The sequence below is a fragment of the Lithobates pipiens genome, unplaced genomic scaffold, assembly GCF_037356315.1.
Source record: "Lithobates pipiens isolate NorthernLeopardFrog02 unplaced genomic scaffold, aLitPip1_a1.2 Scaffold_10, whole genome shotgun sequence".
Lineage (NCBI taxonomy): Eukaryota > Metazoa > Chordata > Amphibia > Anura > Ranidae > Lithobates > Lithobates pipiens.
The window spans coordinates 52,152,011-52,172,446 of NW_027507686.1; the positions used below are offsets into that span (position 1 = coordinate 52,152,011).

The 20,436-nt window shown below is 43.8% G+C and overlaps 1 protein-coding gene across 1 annotated transcript in view; it reads right to left on the reverse strand.

Annotated features, from left to right (window-relative positions):
- Positions 1-2,656, reverse strand: part of NLRC5 (NLR family CARD domain containing 5) — a 286,405-nt gene extending 283,749 nt beyond the window's left edge. Inside the window, exon 1 of the mRNA XM_077454771.1 lies at positions 2,596-2,656. The gene's annotated coding sequence lies outside the window, so the exon portion shown is untranslated. The remainder of the gene's footprint in view (positions 1-2,595) is intronic.
- Positions 2,657-20,436: the final 17,780 nt, after the last annotated feature.

Below are 20,436 nucleotides of genomic sequence, written 5' to 3' on the forward strand. Positions count from 1 at the left end.
CAACCCATTCCCCCTACAGTTAGAACACACTGAGGGAACACAGTTAACCACCTTATCACCCCCAAGTGTTAACCCCTTCCCTGCCAGTGTCATTTTTACATTGATCAGTGTATTTTTATAGCACTGATCAATGTAACAATGTCACTGGTCCCCAGAAAGTGTAATTTGGGGTCAGATTTGTCCGCCGCAATGTCGCAGTCCCGCTAGAAATCACAGATCGCCACCATTAGCAGTAAAAAAAAAAAAAAATAAATAAATACATTTCTCCCGTAGTCTGTAGACAAGATAACTTTTGTGCAAACCAATCAATATACAAATATTGCAATTTTTTTACCAAAAATATGTAGAAGAATACATATAGGCCTACATTTATGAAGAAATTCGTTTTTTTACTTTTTTTTGGATATTTACTATAGCATGAAAATTGTAGCACTTTTTTTTGTGCAAAAAAAAAAAAACTGCAGAGGTGATCAAATACCACCAAAAGAAAGCTCTATTTGTGGGGGGAAAAAAACACATACATTTTGTTTGGGTACAACGTCGCATGACCGAGCAATTGTCAGTCAAGTAAAGCAGTGGCTGAAGTGGTTAAAGTAGAACTATAGGCAAAACTTGTTATTTTCATTTGAAGCCAAACTCCAGCTAGGACTTTATAAACAGTTGCAGCAAACACATTTTTTATTTTTTTTGAATAAAGGTTTTACATAAATAAATAAAACGGATCCCCCCCGCTCAAATCCACTCTATCCCCCCTAAGCAAAACAAAAACACCCCTCCTAGCACAAATCCTCTATCACTCAATTTCTCCCTCCAAGTAATCCTCTCTCCTCACCCCAAATCTACAAATCCCCCAATCATCAATACTAGCATATACCCCCCCCCCCCCAAAAAAATATATATATTAAAAATATATATTTCCCCTCTACCATATTACTTTAATGGCACAAACCCCCCAAATCCCCCCTCCTAGCACAAATCTTCTCCCCCCCCAATCACATCTCCCCAAATTTACCCTCAGAGAACAATTCAAATCTCCTTGTGGTGTTGTGGTGCCCCCCCACCTCACATGATACCACAGTGCCCAGGGCAGCCACCCCCTCCTGCCCACCCCTTGTCCTGGCCCTGCCCACAAGCTTCAAGCTATGACTCTGATACCAAGGACAACATTTTGTAGCTAACACAGATAACTGCTAAAACTTTTATTAACTATTATTTAATTACCCTATTTAACTGCTTGCCGACCGCCGGCTGTCAATTGCCGGCCAGGAGGCACAGCTCTCGTTGCGGGAGGGTGTCAAATGACGCCCTCGCCTTTTCGGCCCATCAGGGGGCGCATACGCCCGCCGTGTCACTGGGGACTCGATGCGCGTGCCCGGCGGTCGCGAAGTACGCCGGGCACCCGCGATTGCCTGGTAACACAGCAGGACCGTGGATCTGTGTATGTAAACACACAGATCCATGGTCCTGTCAGAGGAGAGGAGACCGATGGTGTGTTCTCAGTACAGAGAAACACCGATCGGTCTCCTCCCCTTGTGAATCCCCTCCCTCTACAGTTAGAATCACTCCCTAGGAAACATATTAACCCCTTGATCACCCCCTAGTGTTAACCTCTTCCCTGACAGTCCCATTTATACAGTAATCAATGCATTTTTATAGCAGAGATCGCTGTATAAATGTGAATGGTCCCAAAAATGTGTCAAAAGTGTCCGATATGTCCGCCACAATGTTGTAGTCACAATAAAAATCGCAGATCACCGCCATTACTAGTAAAAAAAAAAAATAATAAAAATGCTATAAATCTATCCTCTATTTTGTAGGCACTAACCAATCAATATACGCTTATTGCGATTCTTTTTTTACCAAAAATATGTAGAAGAATACGTATCAGCCTAAACTGAGGAAAAAATTTGTTCAAAAAAAAAATTATATTTATTATAGCAAAAAGTAAAAAATACTGTTTTTTTTTTCAAACTTGTCACTCTTCTTTTGTTTCTAGCGCAAAAAATAAAAACCGCAGAGGTGATCAAATACCACCAAAAGAAAGCTCTATTTGTGGGAACAAAATGATAACAATTTCATCTGGGTACAGTGTTGTATGACCGCGCAATTATCATTCAAAGCATGACAGCGCTGAAAGCTGAAAAATGGCTTGGACAGGAAGGGGGTGAAAATGCATTGGGATGGTTAAAAATAAAAACCACAGAATGCAGTTGAAGCTATCTACCAAGTTGCAGAAGAAAATCGCTCAATGTCATGCATGATAGAAAAGTGGAATATAAACATTGCAAATATTTTTGTGGTCTGTAACAGCCGTGGAACAATAAACCCCAGCATACCTTGCCTGTTTCTATAGAAATGTTGCCATATACATGCCATGCCATGTACATCATACAGAAGACTGGCCTCTCTGTATCACATAGGACTCCCAGCACTGCACAACACAGACTTCTGTCTATTTTTGGATATATGTGATCATTTAATATCTGTACTTATATGGTCAGATATTTTTGCACATCATAAATAGTTAATAATCACACAAACCTACCAATAAAGGACATTCTCACAATCTTTGGCTAAAGACAAAACGTATCTTACCTCTCCGGATTAAAAGAAGCCACATTACTGGAAAATGAAAGTGAAAGGCAGAAGTGAGCAGAACTGTCACAAGGATAAAGTAAAGAGTTGTTACTGAATTTATTTATCTGCCAGTTGTGACAAGTTTGAATAGGAACTCCTGGCAGATAAATAAAATAGCACAACTTAAAGGAGAATTCCACCGTTTTCAATAAATAAAGAAATACACCCATATTGCAAAAAGTAAAAATGCACAATTTATTAATATTTTGCATGACTATAGGATTCGTCAACTTTCGGTCCTATGAACTGATAATAAAAACACAACACTGCTTGATATGGGTTTAAACGGCCACAAACAGCCCTTTATTAAACAATTAATAAATAAAAATAATTTTAACCAGGAGGGGGTCTTTGGGTGTCCTTAAATCCCATTTTTGATTATTATTACCGACCATGTCCTCAGCCGTGCCCCATCCAGCTTGAAGACGTTGCGATTTCCAAATTTTGACTTTCCCCCAGGAGACCTAGCTCCTGGGAGAACCACCAACAACCAACCACGTGGGAGCACCATACCCTAGATGGGCCCCCAATTCTTCTCCAATCTTTTTAATCCTTGACCCCCCCCCCCTTCCAAAGACCCCCTGACCCACCAGCTGCTGTGACAAAAGAGGAAATAATAAAAAGTTTTTGTTTTTTAATTTTTATTTATTTATTTTTATGTTTTATTTTCTATATTTTGAACAGGAAACATCAGAATTGAACCCCCCAGATTACCCCTTAAACCAAATATAGGGCGGGAGGGAGGGAGCTCTTCAATCCACCAAGAATTTTCCAGAATGATTACCCATAAGCCCTAGCACGGACTACACCCCCTGCGGCTCCACCCTGACCACAGCCCCAAAATACACCACAAGGAAAAGTCCCTCTCATATTTAGTTGGTGAACTATTTTTGGTTTATAATGGCTACTAGTAAGACTATCACGCAGAGATTTGGCTCTCCGGAACACAATTTCCGGTCTCTCACGTACATGGTGTGTTAAGATATGATGGTCTTTCAATATATGCCAATGCTTCGCTAGGACTTTTCTGAGTTGGTCATGATGAGCCGAATATTGAGTGATGACTTTCACTGTATTAGTTTGTTGAGTTAAAGAACGATTGAAAGCTTTATTGTAAGCCTTACGTAGACAGGTTTTAAAATAACCTCTCCCTAATAGTCGCTCACGAAAAGTGATTGATTGAGCAAAAAAATCTTCATCTCGTGCACAATTACGGCGAAGCCGTAAGTATTGTGCATACGGGATACAGTTAATCAAAGGTTTAGGGTGGGCACTTGAGGCGTGTAATAGTGTATTAACTGCCGTAGGTTTGCGGAAAAAGTTGGTGTATAGTGAACCGTCAGGATTTTTAGCAATCAATACATCTAGGAATGAGATCTGTGCTGAATCGGTACCGACTGTGAAATGTAAATTCTTGTCATTCGTGTTAATTAACTCAATAAACCGATCCAGCATAGAGCCCGACCCAGTCCATACTACAAATAAATCATCGATAAATCTATACCAACACAAGATGTACTCTAAGTAAGGTTGGTACTGATCATCGGAAAAAATAAATCTTTCCCAGGCACCGAGGTAAAGGTTGGCGTAGGATGGTGCGCATGATGTGCCTTGAATTTGTAAATAATGTTGATCTTGAAAAATAAAAACATTACGTGTGAGAATAAAAGTAAGTAATTCAAGAATAAATTCATTGAGGGACCAGGATGTATGTTCCTGTTCCATTAAAAACATTCTGGCCGTCTCGACTCCCGCCTCGTGGGGGATGCTCGAATAAAGAGCCTCCACATCAATTGCCACGAGGAGGGAGCCGGGAGGTACCAGAATGCCCTCGATTTGCCTAAGGACATCGGATGTATCCTGAATGTGTGAAGGTAAGCTTGAAACGTGTGGGAGTAGAAAACTGTCTACAAACTTGCTTGCGTGATCTGCCAAAGATCCTATACCCGATACAATGGGCCTTCCTGGTGGTCTCGTGAGATTCTTATGTGTTTTTGGTAAAGAATAAAAAGTCGGAGTACGGGGAAATTTAGGAACTAAAAAGTTGAGGGTGTCTCGGTCAATTAGACCCTGCCAGTAGGCTCTTGTGCATAGTTCTTTCGAACTTATTAGTGAACTGCATAATGCTGGTAGATAAAATGGGTACATACTGAGTGGTGTTGTTGAGTATGTCATAACACATGGCCAGATATTGGTCGTGGAACATGACCACTATATTTCCCCCCTTATCGGAGGGCTTGATGACTATATCATCCCGCTGCTTTAAACATTTAAGGGCATATTGTTGGTCAGGCGTTAAGTTAGAGGGAAATTCAGGACAAGTTTGTTTTTTCAGGTCCTTGATACATTGATGCAGAAATGCCCAGATCGATGGACAAATCATCAGGTCCGGGAATTTCTGTGATTTGGTTTTAAATTGGCGTGATGGTACCGAGGTTGCAGATGAAGGTAAGAGAGTATTAGACCATGACAGTCCTGACTCTGTAGACAAGTCAGCGTCATCTTTGGTTTGTCCCTCTTCGTATAGTAGCATCAAGTCACGTAATGCACAAAATTCATCCATTGTGAAGTTCCTTGTACGCACGGTGAGCTTGCGCTCCAAATTGGTCCTTTGTCGATTAGAATCAAACATATATTTAAAAGTTAAATTCCTTGCAAAAAGATATAAGTCTTTAATGGTTTCTGTAACATGTAGAGATTGCAGTGGGCAAAAGCCTAGACCTAGTTGTAAAACTGAGGTCTCTTCTGGCGATAAGGAGCATGCAGCCAAGTTAACAATATTTAGTTGTGTAGACTGGACGTGCTGGGTAGAGGAGTGGGAAGAGGAGTTCACTCTTCCTCCTGTCCTTCCCCAGTTCCCATCACCTTGTCACTTCCCCACACTGGTTCATTCTCCTCTTCTTTTCTTTTGTTATCTCATCTATGCATATTTATATTTCTTTATAGACGTATGTATTTCCTGAAGAAGTTCATTTAGAAGAGAAAACAAGTAGAAATATGTCACCACCTGTACCTGTTTGGACACTGTTAAATGATTTTATCACTTAAATAAACTTTGCCTGTTTTTTAACTATGGTTTATATATTTCTTACTAATGTCTTCACATGTACCGCAATAGTCCGCTAGCTCGTTTTTGTTCTTCAGCAAGCCATTATGGCTCGCTGACTAGTTGCTAGAGTTTACAGCACACATTAAAGCTCACTGATTAGTTGCTAGAGGTTACAGCATATCCTTCCTGCTTGCTAATTGGTTACTAAAGGTTACCACGTATCATTTCTGCTTGCTGATTGGTTGCTAGAGGTTACTGCCCATAATTACTGCTAACTAATTGGTTGCTAGAGAGAATATGCTACAAACTCATACAGCAGTCCCCTTGTCAGAACAGAAGTGTTGTCCTGAATTGCAGCAGAATGTAACATGTAGCCGAAAAGATGGGGTTAATGAAGCCGACCAGGATTACCTTCAAAGCAGTACTGTCAATGATCATAGCAAGCAGAGAGGCAGTCATAAGTGATAGTACAGTGGTCAAAGCAGTGAAAGAGTTCAGCTTGTTGAACATTCCAGCTGTCTGCTCGTCCATGCCAACCAGTATGCACAGGCAGCACTGATAGTGTTAATAGTAAGCAGAGAAGTGCAATAATAGTTTAGCAGCTAAAACAGTGGAAAACATAACCTCAACTAAGCACACATGCTCATTCAGAGTCAGAACTCTCCCCGTCCACCGGCTTTCCGCTCCTCCATGCTGCCTGTAGAATGATATTGCCTCCTCTCTGTGATACTTCCTCACTCCTCCGGCCCCTGCAGCTGCTTGTCAGTGTGTTTCTCCACTCGGCCATCTCTGCTGTCAGTCATGGTGCCGCTTACTGCTTTCCTTTCTCTTCAGCTACAGCTGCACGTGGCTAGATGGGCCCTACAACAATGTGTGGGCCCAGGGCAGCTTCCCCGTTTGCCCCACCTTAAAGACGGCCCTGACCTAGCCTTGGGATGACCTTTTCATATCGGCCACCTAGTGGTAGAAGAGAAAAGTGCAACAAGGCCAAACTTAGGGAGAAATAAATGGATCACTAACAATCAACCAGGATAACTACTCCTGGCAAGTAAATTTGGGAGGAGCTCCTTGCCTAAACTCCAGGGTACTACCCAGGGAAAGGGGGTTTTACAAAGTATTGACTCAGGGGGGCTGACTACAAATGCACACCACACTTTTTAGACATTTATTTGTAAAAAAAATATTGTAAACCATTTATCATTTTCCTTTCACTTCACAATTATGTGCCACTTTGTGTTGGGCTATCACATAAAATCCAAATAAAATAAATTTATGTTTTTGATTGTAACATGACAAAATGTGCAAAATTTCAAGGGGTATGAATACTTTTTCAAGGCACTGTAAAAGTTCCATGTGTGCAGAAAATGTTTATAAGATTATTTTTTTTTTTTTTGTGATATAATACCTTTGAGATCCTACATACTATTTTTCCTTCTGCTTCATCTAGGTGTTGGAGATGTAATTCAATGGTGGGATCTCTGTTTCACATTTTATAGATGTGCCCCCAAATGATACCTTTCTAGGAGGAGATTAAATTGCTAATTTCTAAGGTTGTTGATAGGCTTGTTGACCTAGATCTCCTGATGCATCTTTTAGAGCCCCCGTCGATTTAGCGGCGCTATTCGGCCGTTAGCAGCTGAAAAGGGGTTAAATCCACCCACAAAATGTCGCCCGAGCGGCGCTTTGCCGGCGGTATCGCAGAGCTGCCCCATTAATTTCAATGGGGAGCAGTGGACCTTGTTGCTGTATTGTATTGATATAATGCATCATTTTATTTTGACCTGTTGTACTATTATATGCTCTTGTATGGACTGGTCCATGTTGGGTGTGCTGCTGTGGCTTCAGTGTGGGTCATCCCAGTTATTGTTTTCATTACATGGGAAACTGTTTATTCGCACTTTGTTATTTTGATTTGTCATTTGTGTAGTGCTCTCTGGTATATATGGTATGTCATTTTGGGGGGGGGGTTTTCCTTCTCATATTACTATTGCTTTCTTTGAAACCTGAAAAATTCTTCTCTAAATAATAAAAAAAAAAAAAATATATATATATATATATATATATATATATATATATATAAAACTAGAGTCGCTTTCAAGAAGAGTTTATTATTAAGTGGATCTATACTGGAGAGTATAGATCGCCAACAACAGATGCAGAATGTGCTGATGTCACCCATAGGCCTACTATAGGGCATCCATTGTCAGGTGTCCCTCCTCTACACTGAAGCTGATGGTCGGAGCCGGTCATGTGACCGGACTGGAGTAGCAAAGGAAAAAAGGGGGGGGGATTTTAGGACTTTAAATGAGGCATGTATAACACATGCCTCCATCCCTAATTCAAGTGAAAATTGGAAAGGTTGGAGTACCCCCAGAATAGGTAAGTATACACATCTTTCCTTTACAGGGTAGTCAGAATAGGCTTAGAATGGGGGTGTATCAGGTTTAGGTATACTTAGGTTTTAACTGGACTTCCACTTTAAGTACATGAATTTGACTTGATAACATCTTCTTCCAGTCCTTATACAGCAGGGCTTAGACTGGTAATGGAAGAAGCAGCACAGGGAGCCACTTAGATTAATTCATCTTTCTACTGCTTCTGTCACTGACTGACCTTACACACGACCAGACTTTCCGACAGAATAGGTCCGACAGTCTTCCCGACGGACTTTTGGCGGACTTCCAACAGACTTTTCAAATGAATGGACTTGGCCACACACAATCACACCAAAAGTCTGATGGATTTGAACATGATGATGTACGACCGGACTAGAATAATGACGTTCACAGCCAGTAGCAGAGTATTGGCGGGGTATTGCAGAGTATTGGCGGGGTATTGCAGAGTATTGATAGGGTAGTGCAGAGTATTGATAGGGTACTGCAGAGTATTGGCAGGGTATGTATTGCAGAGTATTGGCGGGGTATTGCAGAGTATTGGCGGGGTATTGCAGAGTATTGATGAGTATTGGCAGGGTATTGCAGAGTATTGATGAGTATTGACAGGGTATTGCAGAGTATTGATACTGATAGGGTATTGCAGAGTATTGATAGGGTATTGCAGAGTATTGGCAGGGTATTGCAGAGTATTGATAGGGTATTGCAGAGTATTGATAGGGTATTGCAGAGTATTGATAGGGTATTGCAGAGTATTGGCAGGGTATTGCAGAGTATTGATAGGGTACTGCAGAGTATTGGCAGGGTATGTATTGCAGAGTATTGACGGGTATTGCAGAGTATTGACGGGTATTGCAGAGTATTGGCGGGTATTGCAGAGTATTGGCGGGGTATTGCAGAGTATTGGCGGGGTATTGCAGAGTATTGATAGGGTAGTGCAGAGTATTGATAGGGTACTGCAGAGTATTGGCAGGGTATGTATTGCAGAGTATTGGCGGGGTATTGCAGAGTATTGGCGGGGTATTGCAGAGTATTGATGAGTATTGGCAGGGTATTGCAGAGTATTGATGAGTATTGACAGGGTATTGCAGAGTATGGATGAGTATTGGCAATTTGGCAGGGTATTGCAGAATGCAACTTACTTACACATGACACTACTAGTGACTGACCTCCTGGTATTCTCTTCTTCCCTTCTGTTCTGGGGGGAGAAGAAGTAAACTCAAAGTGCACTGCAGCGGCTGTTTCCCCAGGAGGCACTGGGTAGAGGGGAGCGGGAGGACAGTCCGGCGCGCAGCGTGTGTCACACTGACGGGCTCGTGCCAGTGCGTGCCCACGCCGAAGTCATGTGACCGGTTGCTAGATGCGGTATAGGGTATTGCAGGGTGTGTATTGGCAGAGTATTGGCAGGGTATTGCAGAGTATTGGCAGGGTATGTATTGCAGAGTATTGGCAGAGTATTGGCAGAGTATTGACAGGGTATTGCAGAGTATTGGCAGGGTATTTATTGGCAGAGTATTGGCAGGGTATTGCAGAGTATTGATAGGGTATTGCAGGGTGTGTATTGGCAGGATATTGCAGAGTATTGGCACAGTATTGCAGAGTATTGATGGGGTATTGCAGAGTATTGGCAGGGTATTGCAGAGTATTGGCAGGGTATTGAAGAGTATTGGCAGAGTATTGAAGAGTATTGACAGGGTATTGCAGAGTATTGGCAGGGTATTTATTGGCAGAGTATTGGCAGGGTATTGCAGAGTATTGCAGAGTATTGGCACAGTATTGCAGAGTATTGATAGGGTATTGCAGAGTATTGGCAGGGTGTTGCAGAGTATTGGCAGGGTATGTATTGCAGAGTATTGGCAGGATATTGAAGAGTATTGGCAGAGTATTGAAGAGTATTGGCAGGGTATTGCAGAGTATTGGCAGGGTATGTATTGGCAGGGTATTGCAGAGTATTGGCAGGGTATTGCAGAGTATTGCAGAGTATTGATAGGGTACTGCAGAGTATTGGCAGGGTATTGCAGAGTATTGGCAGGGTATGTATTGCAGAGTATTGGCGGGGTATTGCAGAGTATTGGCGGGGTATTGCAGAGTATTGGCGGGGTAGTGCAGAGTATTGATAGGGTAGTGCAGAGTATTGATAGGGTAGTGCAGAGTATTGGCAGGGTATTGCAGAGTATTGATACTGATAGGGTATTGCAGAGTATTGATAGGGTATTGCAGAGTATTGGCAGGGTATTGCAGAGTATTGATAGGGTATTGCAGAGTATTGATAGGGTATTGCAGAGTATTGATAGGGTATTGCAGAGTATTGGCAGGGTATTGCAGAGTATTGATAGGGTACTGCAGAGTATTGGCAGGGTATGTATTGCAGAGTATTGACGGGTATTGCAGAGTATTGACGGGTATTGCAGAGTATTGGCGGGTATTGCAGAGTATTGGCGGGGTATTGCAGAGTATTGGCGGGGTATTGCAGAGTATTGGCGGGGTATTGCAGAGTATTGATAGGGTAGTGCAGAGTATTGATAGGGTACTGCAGAGTATTGGCAGGGTATGTATTGCAGAGTATTGGCGGGGTATTGCAGAGTATTGGCGGGGTATTGCAGAGTATTGGCGGGGTAGTGCAGAGTATTGATAGGGTAGTGCAGAGTATTGATAGGGTAGTGCAGAGTATTGGCAGGGTATTGCAGAGTATTGATACTGATAGGGTATTGCAGAGTATTGATAGGGTATTGCAGAGTATTGGCAGGGTATTGCAGAGTATTGATAGGGTATTGCAGAGTATTGATAGGGTATTGCAGAGTATTGATAGGGTATTGCAGAGTATTGGCAGGGTATTGCAGAGTATTGATAGGGTACTGCAGAGTATTGGCAGGGTATGTATTGCAGAGTATTGACGGGTATTGCAGAGTATTGACGGGTATTGCAGAGTATTGGCGGGTATTGCAGAGTATTGGCGGGGTATTGCAGAGTATTGGCGGGGTATTGCAGAGTATTGATAGGGTAGTGCAGAGTATTGATAGGGTACTGCAGAGTATTGGCAGGGTATGTATTGCAGAGTATTGGCGGGGTATTGCAGAGTATTGGCGGGGTATTGCAGAGTATTGATGAGTATTGGCAGGGTATTGCAGAGTATTGATGAGTATTGACAGGGTATTGCAGAGTATGGATGAGTATTGGCAATTTGGCAGGGTATTGCAGAATGCAACTTACTTACACATGACACTACTAGTGACTGAACTCCTGGTATTCTCTTCTTCCCTTCTGTTCTGGGGGGAGAAGAAGTAAACTCAAAGTGCACTGCAGCGGCTGTTTCCCCAGGAGGCACTGGGTAGAGGGGAGCGGGAGGACAGTCCGGCGCGCAGCGTGTGTCACACTGACGGGCTCGTGCCAGTGCGTGCCCACGCCGAAGTCATGTGACCGGTTGCTAGATGCGGAGCGGCCTCTGCCTAGCAACCAGTCACTCGGCGGCTGAGGAGCGGCGCGGACTACGCGCTGCATAGCCTCAGCCGGCCCTGCTCAGACAGCTAATGGGAACGGCGTTCCCGCTGTGGAAATAGTACGGGAACGCCGTTCCCATGCATTCCCGCAGCACTCGAGCCCTGATCTTGGTCCTATACAAGCTCCTAGCAGAAGGGCTGGTGCAAGGATTTTTGACACCCTAGGCAAAACCTCATTTTGCCGCCCCTCCCTCTGGCTCCACCAATGACTCCATCCCCTTTCCCCTGCCCATGTACACCCAACCTTTTTAATGAAGCGCTCATCAAATGAAGCCTCACCAGCCCCCATCAATGCAGCCTCACCAGCCCCCATCAATGCAGCCTCACCAGCGCCCATCCATGCAGCCTCACCAGCGCCCATCAATGCAGCCGACCAGTAGCCATCAATGCAGCCTACCAACGCTCATCAATGCAGCCTACCAATGCCCATCAATGCAGCCTTACCAATGCTCATCAATGCAGCCTACCAGTGCCCATCAATGAATGTTTGCTTGCTTCCATTCATTCGGGAATCGGGCCACAGACACAGTCCTCTGCCACCGCTGCACCTCTGACACTATGTGCGAAGGCGGCTGCCTGCTGATGCTGAGACTTAGTTGCTTGCTGCAGAGAGAAGAGAGTAGGAACACCAGTGGCCCCGTGCCCCAAGGCAGAAGTGTGCACTAGGCAGCTGCCTAGTTTGCCTAGTGGTAGCACCGGCCCTGCCTAGCAGCCCCTAGTTCTACACTCTACAGCTCTAATTGACTCCACCGATTTATATCAAGGAATGTGAACGTGACCTCCACTGTGAGTTTTCTGAAGCACAGCTGCAACATCTGTACCAACTGACAAACTCCAGCTCAGTAGATCAGGATGCAGGAGAATAGATATAAGATTGATTAGGTGGTATCACATGCCCACAACTCTAGCCTGGATCTGCCCATCTGTTTCTGACCTTTGTTGGAGGGGCTGTAATCAAAGAGAGCTGAGTGATGGGATTATCCTGTTATAAGGTCTTTCTGAGCTGATGTTCGAGACCACATAAGATCTTCCTCGTTGGGCATCGTGATTGATGATGGATCTACATTGGGGGACATTGTTTTTTATTTTTTAACAAAGGACTTGTCAAAAACTGGCTCCTGTTTTTTTTTTTACACTATACTCTTTTTGGGTGAATGGGTAGGGGTACTATGTAAGGGCACTCATTCACATAGGGCAAGTGGGGCTGGAATCTTGGGGCTTCCAAAGCTCTCTGCCCACAGAGCCCCATAACCACTGCCCAGGGTTGTGGATAAGAGGCCTTTAGGTGCTTTGAGATGGGGGGGCAAAGCCTTCCTGCCCCAAAGCACACCGCCATGTTGAGAGCATGTGGCCTTGTATGGTTCAGGAGGGGGGGTGATCGCTCATCATTTCCTGGCCTGCCAGGCTGCATGCTCAGATAAGGGTCTGGTATCGATTTGGGGGGGGGGGGGGGTGTGGGCATGCCATTTTTGTTAAAATTTTGACATGGTGTTCCCCTTAAAATCAATACCATATCCAAAGGGCCTAGCATAGATTGAGGGGGACCCCCGCAACATTTTTTTTTTTTTACATTTTTGTATTGTCTGCAGTTTTTTTCTTTCATTCAGCTGTTGGGGGGAAGCCTGCTAACAGCTAATAACTCATCCGGCCCGCTCCTTAACAACCAGCTATTTACTGGTTGTTAAAGATGCCCCACTCCTTAACGCTGCAGCTACTAAACGTAACCTACACACTAGGCTAAACACTCTTCCTAAACACTGTAGCCCTCACAGTGGCACTGGCTGAAAGCCCGGCCACGGGTTGGACTTTGTTCTGCGCTCTCCCGGGCTTATGACTGCATAATGCCCAACGTCTTTTGTGAGTGGAACATATTATGAGTTTTATTTTGTTCATAATCAACTGTGATACACCAAGTGGTTGCCTGGCACTTCTCTCCCTTCCCTCTTCCGTCATTGTTTGGGTTCCCCGCCCATTTGGATCAAACAGCCTTGCTCCCACTCTGGATCACAGCCAGTATTTGTAGGTGGCTTCCAGGCATTTTAGACATGCTTGATACCTTTAATTATCATCTGGAAAGTGCACCATATTACTTTGACATTTATTTCAGTTACTATTGTCTTATTTTGGTAGAGAAGGGTAGTGCTAAGGATACTTTTTAACTTTTATTTTGATCTTACACATTAGGCTAAACACTGCTAAATGCCGCCAAAAACACTAAAACATTTGCGCTTTTTTGTCTGGTGTTTTTACAGCAGTTCTTAGCTTTCTAGTGTGCACGAGGCCTTACTATAAAAATATCAATACCTACATGCCTTGAAAAAGTATTCATACCCCTTGAAACTTTTACACATTTTGGCATGTTAACCGGTTCCCGACCAGTGAACGCCGATGTACGTCGGCAGAATGGCACGGGCAGGAATATTGGCGTACAGGTACGTCCAATCTTCAATGCCGCCCTGCCATCGCGAGCACGCCGCCAGCGGCGCGCTCTCGTGCCGGTCGGGACCCCCGTGAGTCCGGTCACGGGACCCGCAGACTCGATCGCCGCAGGGATACTCGCGATCGTCTCACGGGACGGCTGAATGGAGGAAATGCCATGTATATAGCATTTCTCCATTCTGCCTAGCAACTAGTGACGCTGATCTCTGCTCCATGTGATTGGAGCAGAGATCAGTGTTCACTAAATGAAAGCCCAACCCCCCCACAGTTAGCAACACACCCCTAGGAACACTTAACCCCTACACTGCCACCCACTGGTTAACCCTTTCACTGCCAGTGTCATTTACACAGGAATCACTGCATTTATATAGCAGTGATTACTGTAGAAATGACAATAATCCCAAAAATGTGTCAAAAATGTCCGATGTGTCTGTCACAATGTCGCAGTCACAATAAAAATCGCTGATCACCGCCATTACTAGTAAAAAAATAAATAATAAAAAATTATTAATAAAAATGCCATAAAACTATCCCTATTTTGTAAACGCTATAACTTTTGCGCAAACCAATCAATAATCGCTTATTGCGATTTTTTTTACCAAAAATATTTAGAAGAATACGTATCGGCCTAAACTGAGGGAAAAAAATGTTTTTCTACATATTTTTGGGGGATATTTATTATAACAAAAAGTAAAAAATTATGCATTTTTTTCCAAAATTGTAGCTCTATTTTTGTTTATAGCGCAAAAAATAAAAACCGCAGAGGTGATCAAATACCACCAAAAGAAAGCTCTATTTGTGGGAAAAAAAGGACGTCAATTTTGTTTGGGAGCCACGTCGCACGACCGCGCAATTGTCAGTTAAAGCGATGCAGTGCCGAATCGCAAAAAGGGGTCTGGTCTTTGACCAGCAAAATGGTCCAGTCTGTAAGTGGTTAAAACCAAAAATGTAAATTTATTTTATTGGTATTTTATGTGATAGACCAACACAAAGTGGTACACAATTGTGAAGTGGAAGGAAAATGATAAATGTTTTTCAAATGTTTTTTTAAATAAACATCTAAAAAGTGTGGCGTGCATTTGTATACAGCCTCCTTTTCTCTGATGCCCTTAACTAAAAGCTAGTAGAACCAATTGGCTTCAGAACTCCCCTAATTCGGAAATAGTCCACCTGTATGTAATTTAATCTCAATATAAATACAGCTGTTCTGTGAAACCCTCAGAGGTTTATTAGAGAACCTTAGTGAACAAACAGCATCATGTCGTGCACTCCACAAATCTGGCTTTTTATGGAAGATTGGCAAGAAGAAAACCTTTGTTGAAAAAAGCCATAAGATTTCCGTTTGCAGTTTGCGAGAAGCCATGTGAGGGACACAGCAAACATGTGAATGAAGGTTAGATGAGACCAAAATGGAACTATTTGGCCTAAAAGCAAAACGCTATGTGTGGCGGAAAACTAACACTGAACATCATCCTGAGCACACCATCCACACTGTGAAACATGGTGGTGGCAGCATCATGCTGTGGGGATGCTTTTCTTCAGCAGGCACAGGGAAGCTGTTCAGAATTGATGGGAAGATGGATTGAGACAAATACAGGGCAATCTAAAGCCCCGTACACACGAGAGGACTTATGTCCGACAGACTTCCGAAGGAGTCCTGCCGGAGTTCTGTCGGAGTTCTGCCGGAGTTCCGACAGAGTTCTGACGGACTTTTCGACTGAGCGGACTTGGCCACACACAATCACACCAAACTCCGACGGATTCGAACGTGATGACGTACGACTGGACTCGAATAAGGAAGTTCATAGCCAGTAGCCAATAGCTGCCCTAGCGTCGGTTTTAGTACGTCGGAATAGCATACACACGAGCAAATTTTTCAAAGGGACCGGGTCCGGCGGAGTTCTGTCGGAAAAATTTGAAGCATGTTCCATTTTCTAAAGTCCGTCAGACTTTTGCGAATCAAAAGTCCGTTGCAGCCCACACACGATCGAATAGTCTGACGGAATCATTCCGTCGGACTTTGGATGTTGAAAAGTCCGCTCGTGTGTACGGGGCATTAGAAGACCTTTTAGAGTCTGCAAAAGACTTGAGACTGGGACGGAGGTTCACCTTCCAGCAGGACAACGACCCTAAATATACAGCCAGAGTTACAATGGAATGATTTAGATCAAAGCATATTCATGTGTGAGAATGGCCCAGTCAATGTCCAGACCTAAATCCAATTGAGCATCTGTGGCAAGACTTGAAAATTGCTGTTTGCAGACGCTCTTCATCCAATCTGACAGAGCTTGAGCTATTTTACAAATGGACAAAAATTTCACTCTGTAGATGTGCAAAGCTGGTAGAGACATCCCCAAAAATACTTGCAGCTGTAATTGCAGCGAAAGGTGGTTCTACAAAGTATTGACTGGTGGGCTGCCTACAAATAATGGACGCCACACTTTTCAGATAATTATTTGTAAAAAAAAATGAAAAACCATTTATAATTTTCCTTCCACTTCACAATTATTTGCCACTTTGTGTTGGTCTATCGCATAAAATCCCAATAAAATACATTTACGTTTTTGGTTGTAACATGAAAAAATTTGGTAAATTTCAAGGGGTGTGAATACTTTTTCAAGGCACTGTAGAGTTCTTATTTCATGTATTCACAGATCCCCCTCCACCTGTCACATCATGCAATCACAGACTTTGCCCCAGACATTCCAAAAACAGCATTTCATAACAGGTTCATGGGATGGCCGGAAAACTTTGTGTCACATGCATGAAGGCAGAGGTCACTGGTAGGAAATATGACTTGACAAGGAGCAAAATTGAAATTACAATTGGCCAATGCTTTTGGGATTTTCATGCATAATGCTAATTCTGGCACACAGAGCAAACTGAAAGGATCAGTTAACTTCATATTAATGTAAGCTTGTATGCCATTTTACTAAAATGATGACATTTGTAAACATTGATGGAATATCACATCCCAAAATAAACAATAAATAAAATATGCTTTTTCCAAGGACAGATTATAAGACTATCTGCTAAATCAGAAGCTTCTACGTACTGTACTATCTGGAAAGATTTTACAATGCTTTACATAGAAAAATAGAAGTGTGATGAAATAATGACCAAGTGGTCCATCAAGCCTGCCCCCTTTTTTATTTATTTTTTTATTTTTAAATATGATATTTACTTTATTTATTACATTTTTTTTCGTCTTAGAATATATATATATATATATATATATATATATATATATATATATATATATATATATATATATATATATCTATATATATGTTTGACCCAAACATATTTGCACCTGTAGCAAGGTCTCGGGACCCCTCAGGCCTAATGGTGATCTCCAGGGTTAGGCACAGCCGACATCCTTCTGTGTAGAGTGGGTTACAAGGCATGGTGGGTGTAATGCAAGGTGGAATAATGGGCACCAGACACTTCTTGAATGCAAAGAGATTTATTGTCTCTTAAACAGAACTGTGGGAGAGAGTGTTGGGGCTAGGACACCCTAAGGCCGCGTACACAGGACTGGACTTTCCGGCAGACTAGGTCCGATGGGATCAGTCAGTCAGACAATCGGATCATGTGTGGGCTAGTCTGATCGTTTTTTGAAAAAAAAATCAGACGGACCTAGAAATAAAACATGTTTAAAATCTATCTGATGGACTCAATTCCGACGGACTAAAAATCGGGAAAACCGTTTGTCTGTGTGCTAGTCCGATGGACCAAATACGACGCAAGGGCAGCTATTGGCTACTGGTTATTGAACTTCCTTGTTTAGTGCCATTTACGTCATCACGTTCAAAACGAACGGACTTTAGAACTCACTTAGTCTGTTCGTGTGTTTCCAAGTCCGTTCTTTCAGAAAGTCCGTCGGAACTCTGCCGAAAGTCCGTCGGTAAGACCGTCGGACCTTGTCTGCCGGAACGTCCGGTCGTGTGTAAAGTGTTTGTTAAGGAAATTATATAAGACAATGCCAACCCCTCTATTAGAGTTTGGCATAGCACACTGTGTAAGTTGTTTTTAAAAAGAGTGCGCTAAACACTGATTTTCAGCTGTCTTCAGGCCGATCACATTACTCGCGGCCGCTTTACAGCTGATGGATGTCTTCTGTGGGAGGGGCCGTGATCTCCCTCTGACATCAGCCAGGGAGATCACATGGCTGCTCATCTCCTCCGCAGAAGCCATCCGTCGAAGCTGTAAAGCGACCGTGGGTCACGTGACCGGTCTGTAGACAGCTGAAATTCGGTATTTAGAACACTCTTCAGAGGGGCTGTCAGTGACAAATTTACGTTTTTTTTATTACAATAATATAATAGCGGGGGGGGGGGGGGCAGGGGGAGATGACAGGCAGGGCAGTGTATGACAGAGGGACACACTTTGACCACAATGATCAGGGCGGAGCAGCCCTGGTTATCGTGGTCTGTTTAGAGAGGGCATAAAGGAAGTGGCAGACTTTAGAAGGGGCATACAGGAAGTGGCAGATTCAGTTTTTTTTACAGTTTAGAAGGGGGGGCAGATTACACAGCATGAGCACTGCTTTAAGGGGCCAGGATTTATATATATATTTTTGGGTTTAACAAACACTTTAAGTAGTTGCAATGTTAATTGTCAGACTCCAAGACTTCTATAGGTAGACAGCCATATGCCACATCTGAGTAGGATTGCTGTCTCCAATGGCAAACAATCTTAAACAGTTTCCAACAAAGGTTGTAATGGACTCCTTCACTTCTTCTACAATCTCCTATTGTAGACCTTGACTCAACTGAGCTCCCAGTCTATCACTTAGACCTATTGATCCACTGCCACTGGATCTCATGAGCTCTTCCAATCTTCTCACCAAGTATCTTCTTTAAGTGTCACCCCCCGCTTCCCTGCTGAGTCCCTAGCCTGGCACTCACAGATACTCTTCAAGCTTCACCCCACTGGCCTGCTTGGTCCCTGGCTTGGTGCACAATAATGCTCTCCAAGCGTCACCTCCACTGGCTGGGGTTCTGGCTTGACATCGGCTGAAGTCTCCTAATTCTTCACTGCCCCCTTGGCCCCCAGGGAAATGCAAACCTGTGCCCAGGCAGCTGCCAATCAATGCCCAGGCAGCTGCCAATCAGTGCCAACTCACAATGCCAACCACTGCCAGTGCCACCAGGGATGCCTATCAGTGCCTCATGTCAGTGCCGTGTATCAGTGCCCATCAGTGCCCATCAGTGCCGCCTATCAATGCCCATCAGTGCCACCCATAAGTACCCATCTTTGTAGCATTTCAGTGCCCATCAGTGTCGCCCACCACTGCCCATCAGTGCTGCCTTATCAGTGCCCATCAGTGAAAGAGAAAACGTACTTATTTACAAAATTTTATAACAGAAACAAAAGTAAAACCATTATTTTTTTCAAAATTTTCGGTCTTTTTGTATTTGTTTAGCAGAAAATAGAAACCGCAGAGGTGATCAAATACCACCAAAAGAAATCTCTTTTTGTGGGAACAAAATGATAAAAATTTAATTTGGGTACAGTGTAGCATGACCGCGCAATTCAGTGGCGGCCCGCCCATAGGGGGCGCCCGGGCGCCGCCCCCCTCTCCCTAGGTGTAAAAAAAAAAAATAGTAAAAAAAAAAAAAAAAAAACGGGCCCTTTAAGACATTTAAAAAAAAAAAAAAAATGTCATTTAACAATTTAACATAGTGTACTGTGGCGCCGGTCACAGTGCACTATGAGAAGCGCCACGTCGATGCAATCACAAGATTGCATCCATGGCGCTTCATTTGCGAGTTAAAAACCCGCCTTGCGGCGCACTGCAGAACGCAGACTAGCTTCCGCCCGTAAAATCACTGTGATTCTACGGGCGGGAGCATTGTCATTCTTAGACAGGCAGTCACTTCCGGCTTTCGGCTGCTTCACGAAACCCGGAAGTGACGTCGGCAGCTCCGTTCCTTAGCCCGAGCGGAGCTGCCAGACAGTGAGACAGGTGAGTCACCGCATAAAGGCTTTCTAGTTTCTACTTTGTTGAGAATGTTCATGCATTTAGCTGAATGAATGCAAAAAGCTTTCACAGCCAGAAAGGTTTCCCCAGGCCAGGCGACTTTTGCCGTGGCCAATCAGAGAATGAGCTCTGAAGGGGGAACTCCACGCCAAATTTCTGAAAAAAAAATTGACGTGGGTTCCCCCTCCGAGAGCATACCAGGCCCTTAGGTCTGGTATGGATTCCAAGGGGAACCCCCTACGCCGAAAAAACGGCGTGGGGGTCCCCCCCAGATCCACACCAGACCCTTATCCGAGCACGCTACCCGGCCGGCCAGGAAAGGGGGTGGGGACGAGCGGGCGGCCCCCCCCTCCTGAGCCGTACCAGGCCGCGTGCCCTCAACATGGGGGGGTGCCTTGGGGGAGGGGGGCATGCGGCCCCCCCACCCCAAAGCAC